Raw genomic sequence first — 5,781 nt, 5'->3', positions numbered from 1 at the left:
CACCCCTCGCCCTCCTCCTGCCAGCCGGGAGTTCCTTAATGAGTTGGGCGTGGCTCGCCGTTCACGTCACTTATAGTGACGACCTCGCGCGAGGCGCCCTCCGCGTGCTAAACGACCTGCAGGCACAGCCCCTGCTGCACGCCCTGGGCATGGGCCACCCCGACGCCCTGGACACCATCGCCTACTGGTGGTGGTTCCTACAGGGGCTGCTGCTCCCTACCCTGGCGAGCTTAGTCTCGGGGCCCAGCGCCCCTTATGACGACAACCCAGATGATGACGACACCGACGATAACAACCCTGACTGTGACAGCCCTGACGATGACAACCCTGACCGTGATCTTGACCCTGCGGGTGAAGAGGATGACTTTGCGGAGATGAACCTGAGGGAGGTGGTGGTGGTGGTGGAGGCGGTGGATTGGCAGTTCAGGGTGGGGGCTCTAGTCCCCCCTCCTGACTCGCCCCTCCTCCAGCCTCGGGGGGAGGAGATGGAAGACGAGGATGAGTTTGAGAACGTGGATCGGATGGAGGTAGCGGAGGCGGTGGAGGAAGGGTTGTTTGGGGTGGGGGCCCTTGCCGCCCCTCCCGAGCCGCCTGCCGAGGAGGAGGGTGAAGAAGAGGATGGTATTGAGGAGGTGGAAAGAGGGGAGGTGGTGGGGGAGGTGGTGGGATGGTGGTGGAGGGCAGGTCAGGGGTGGGGTTGTTGCCGCCCCTCCGGACCCGCCCGCCCGCCACCCTGGTCCTGTTGAGTAAGGAGGATGAAGGCGAGGATGACTCTGACGAAGTGAGCGTGAGGGACGTGGCAACGATGGAGTGAGACCACTGCAGAAAGCATAGAAAAATACAAAAACAAACAAAAAATACAAAATACGTAAAAGAAGAAAAAAAAAATGCCAGAGTAAAAAAAAAATCTAATACAAAATATTAGGTTTAGATTCTTTAAAAAAATGAAACCAAATACAGAATACTTAAAACAATAGAAAATGCAACAAAAAAAGTAAAAAAAAATCAAATAGAAAATATTAGGATTAAGATTCATAAAAAAGTAAAACCGATTACAAAATACATCAAAAACAAAAAAGCAAAAAAACAAAACAAAAAATCAAAACCCAATACAAAATATTAGGGTTAAGGTTCAACTTTATTTGCGTCTAAAAGGAGCAACGGTTTCACCCGAACAGTCGTCAATGTGAACACGTGTGCAATATTTTATATTTCCCAGAGATGTCGTGTGATATGTTTAGGGGTAATGTCGTGTGATATGTTTAGGGGTAATGTCGTGTGATATGTTTAGGGGTAATGTCGTGTGATATGTTTAGGGGTAATGTCGTGTGATATGTTTAGTGGTAATGTCGTGTGATATGTTTAGGGGTAATGTCGTGTGATATGTTTAGGGGTAATGTCGTGTGATATGTTTAGGGGTAATGTCGTGTGATATGTTTAGGGGTAATGTCGTGTGATATGTTTAGGGTAATGTCGTGTGATATGTTTAGGTTAATGTCGTGTGATATGTTTAGGGTAATGTCGTGTGATATGTTTAGGGGTAATGTCGTGTGATATGTTTAGGGGTTATGTCGTGTGATATGTTTAGAGGTAATGTCGTGTGATATGTTTAGGGGTAATGTCGTGTGATATGTTTAGGGGTAATGTCGTGTGATATGTTTAGGGGTAATGTCGTGTGATATGTTTAGGGGTAATGTCGTGTGATATGTTTAGGGTTAATGTCGTGTGATATGTTTAGGGGTAATGTCGTGTGATATGTTTAGGGGTAATGTCGTGTGATATGTTTAGGGGTAATGTCGTGTGATATGTTTAGGGTAATGTCGTGTGATATGTTTAGGGTAATGTCGTGTGATTTGTTTTGGGTTAATGTCGTGTGATGTGTTTAGGTAATGTCGTGTGATATGTTTAGGGGTAATGTCGTGTGATATGTTTAGGGATAATGTCGTGTGATATGTTTAGGGGTAATGTCGTGTGATATGTTTAGAGGTAATGTCGTGTGATGTGTTTAGAGGTAATGTCGTGTGATATGTTTAGGGTAATGTCGTTTGATATGTTTTGGGGTAATGTCGTGTGATATGTTTAGGGGTAATGTCGTGTGATATGTTTAGGGGTAATGTCGTGTGATTTGTTTAGGGTAATGTCGTGTGATATGTTTAGGGGTAATGTCGTGTGATATGTTTAGGGTAATGTCGTGTGATTTGTTTAGGGGTAATGTCGTGTGATATGTTTAGGGTAATGTCGATTGATATGTTTAGGGTAATGTCGTGTGATATGTTTAGGGGTAATGTCGTGTGATATGTTTAGGGGTAATGTCGTGTGATATGTTTAGGGGTAATGTCGTGTGATATGTTTATGGGTAATGTCGTGTGATATGTTTATTGGTAATGTCGTGTGATATGTTTATTGGTAATGTCGTTTGATATGTTTATGGGTAATGTCGTGTGATATGTTTAGGGGTAATGTCGTGTGATATGTTTAGGGGTAATGTCGTGTCATATGTTTCTTGGTAATGTCGTGTGATATGTTTAGGAGTAATGTCGTGTGATATGTTTAGGGGTAATGTCGTGTGATATGTTTAAGGTTAATGTCGTGTGATATGTTTAGGGGTAATGTCTTGTGATATGTTTAGGGTAATGTAGTGTGATATGTTTAGGTGAAAGTCGTGTGATATGTTTAGTGGTAATGTCGTGTGATATGTTTAGGGGTAATGTCGTGTGATATGTTTCTTGGTGATGTCGTGTGATATGTTTAGGAGTGATGTCGTGTGATATGTTTCTTGGTGATGTCGTGTGATATGTTTAGGGGTAATGTCGTGTGATATGTTTAAGGGTAATGTCGTGTGATATGTTTCTTGGTGATGTCGTGTGATATGTTTCTTGTTAATGTCGTGTGATATGTTTCTTGGTAATGTCGTGTGATATGTTTAGGGGTAATGTCGTGTGATATGTTTAGGGGTAATGTCGTGTGATATGTTTCTTGGTAATGTCGTGTGATATGTTTCTTGGTAATGTCGTGTGATATGTTTCTTGGTAATGTCGTGTGATATGTTTCTTGGTAATGTCGTGTGATATGTTTCTTGGTGATGTCGTGTGATATGTTTAGGGGTAATGTCGTGTGATATGTTTCTTGGTGATGTCGTGTGATATGTTTCTTGTTAATGTCGTGTGATATGTTTCTTGTTAATGTCGTGTGATATGTTTCTTGGTAATGTCGTGTGATATGTTTCTTGTTAATGTCGTGTGATATGTTTCTTGGTAATGTCGTGTGATATGTTTCTTGGTAATGTCGTGTGATATGTTTCTTGGTGATGTCGTGTGATATGTTTAAGGGTAATGTCGTGTGATATGTTTAGGGGTAATGTCGTGTGATATGTTTAAGGGTAATGTCGTGTGATATGTTTCTTGGTAATGTCGTGTGATATGTTTAGGGGTAATGTCGTGTGATATGTTTCTTGGTAATGTCGTGTGATATGTTTCTTGGTAATGTCGTGTAATATGTTTCTTGTTAATGTCGTGTGATATGTTTCTTGGTAATGTCGTGTGATATGTTTAGGAGTAATGTCGTGTGATATGTTTCTGGGTAATGTCGTGTGATATGTTTAGGGGTAATGTCGTGTGATATGTTTCTGGGTAATGTCGTGTGATATGTTTCTTGGTGATGTCGTGTGATATGTTTCTGTGTAATGTCGTGTGATATGTTTAGGAGTAATGTCGTGTGATATGTTTGTGTAATGTCGTGTGATATGTTTCTGTGTAATGTCGTGTGATATGTTTCTTGGTAATGTCGTGTGATATGTTTCTTGGTAATGTCGTGTGATATGTTTAGAGGTAATGTCGTGTGATATGTTTAGGGGTAATGTCGTGTGATATGTTTAGAGGTAATGTCGTGTGATATGTTTATGGGTAATATCGTGTGATATGTTTTGTGGTAATGTCGTGTGATATGTTTAGGGGTAATGTCGTGTGATATGTTTAGGGGTAATGTCGTGTGATATGTTTAGGGGTAATGTCGTGTGATATGTTTAGGTGTAATGTCGTGTGATATGTTTAGGTGTAATGTCGTGTGATATGTTTAGGGGTAATGTCGTGTGATATGTTTCTGGGTAATGTCGTGTGATATGTTTAGGGGTAATGTCGTGTGATATGTTTAGGGGTAATGTCGTGTGATATGTTTCTGGGTAATGTCGTGTGATATGTTTAGGAGTAATGTCGTGTGATATGTTTCTGGGTAATGTCGTGTGATATGTTTAGGAGTAATGTCGTGTGATATGTTTAGGAGTAATGTCGTGTGATATGTTTAGGGATAATGTCGTGTGATATGTTTAGTTGTTATGTCGTGTGATATGTTTAGAGGTAATGTCGTGTGATATGTTTAGGTGTAATGTCGTGTGATATGTTTAGGGGTAATGTCGTGTGATATGTTTAGAGGTAATGTCGTGTGATATGTTTAGAGGTAATGTCGTGTGATATGTTTAGGGGTAATGTCGTGTGATATGTTTAGAGGTAATGTCGTGTGATATGTTTAGGGGTAATGTCGTGTGATATGTTTAGGGGTAATGTCGTGTGATATGTTTAGGGGTAATGTCGTGTGATATGTTTAGAGGTAATGTCGTGTGATATGTTTAGGGGTAATGTCGTGTGATATGTTTAGGGGTAATGTCGTGTGATATGTTTATGGGTAATGTCGTGTGATATGTTTAGGGGTAATGTCGTGTGATATGTTTCTTGGTAATGTCGTGTGATATGTTTCTTGGTAATGTCGTGTGATATGTTTCTTGGTAATGTCGTGTGATATGTTTAGGGGTAATGTCGTGTGATATGTTTAGGGGTAATGTCGTGTGATATGTTTAGGGGTAATGTCGTGTGATATGTTTCTTGGTAATGTCGTGTGATATGTTTCTGGGTAATGTCGTGTGATATGTTTACGGTAATGTCGTGTGATATGTTTCTTAGTGATGTCGTGTGATATGTTTACGGTAATGTCGTGTGATATGTTTCTTGGTGATGTCGTGTGATATGTTTCTGGGTAATGTCGTGTGATATGTTTAGGGGTAATGTCGTGTGATATGTTTAAGAGTAATGTCGTGTGATATGTTTCTTGGTGATGTCGTGTAATATGTTTCTGGGTAATGTTGTGTGCTATGTTTAGGAGTAATGTCGTGTGATATGTTTAGGAGTATTGTCGTGTGATATATTTAGAGGTAATGTCGTGTGATATGTTTAGGAGTAATGTCGTGTGATATGTTTAGGGGTAATGTCGTGTGATATGTTTAGGGGTAATGTCGTGTGATATGTTTAGGGGTAATGTCGTGTGATATGTTTAGGAGTAATGTCGTGTGATATGTTTAGGGGTAATGTCGTGTGATATGTTTAGGAGTAATGTCGTGTGATATGTTTAGGGGTAAAGTCGTGTGATATGTTTAGGGGTAATGTCGTGTGATATGTTTCTGGGTAATGTCGTGTGATATGTTTAGGTGTAATGTCGTGTGATATGTTTAGGGGTAATGTCGTGTGATATGTTTAGGGGTAATGTCGTGTGATATTTTAAGGGTAATGTCGTGTGATATGATTCTTAGTGAGGTCGTGTGATATGTTTAAGAGTAATGTCGTGTGATATGTTTAGGTGTAATGTCGTGTGATATGTTTAAGAGTAATGTCGTGTGATATGATTCTTGGTGAGGTCGTGTGATATGTTTAAGAGTAATGTCGTGTGATATGTTTAGGTGTAAAGTCGTGTGATGTGTTTTGGGGTAATATCGTTTGATATATTTAGGGGTAGTGT

The 5,781-nt window shown here is 40.5% G+C and overlaps 1 long non-coding RNA gene across 6 annotated transcripts; it reads left to right on the top strand.

The window, feature by feature from the left end:
• Positions 1-701: 701 nt before the first annotated feature.
• Positions 702-4,918, top strand: LOC126994882 (uncharacterized). 6 transcript variants are annotated; one of them, XR_007749667.1, is made up of 3 exons: positions 702-1,393; positions 1,591-1,790; positions 4,503-4,918. It is a non-coding gene; the product is annotated as an uncharacterized LOC126994882 (long non-coding RNA). The 6 variants fall into 6 exon arrangements; XR_007749668.1 differs by having other exon boundaries at positions 702-1,418; positions 1,591-1,665; XR_007749665.1 differs by having other exon boundaries at positions 702-1,418.
• The last annotated feature ends 863 nt before the right edge of the window (positions 4,919-5,781 follow it).

The sequence above is a fragment of the Eriocheir sinensis genome, unplaced genomic scaffold, assembly GCF_024679095.1.
Source record: "Eriocheir sinensis breed Jianghai 21 unplaced genomic scaffold, ASM2467909v1 Scaffold904, whole genome shotgun sequence".
NCBI lineage: Eukaryota > Metazoa > Arthropoda > Malacostraca > Decapoda > Varunidae > Eriocheir > Eriocheir sinensis.
This window is presented reverse-complemented; position numbering and strand designations above follow the sequence as displayed.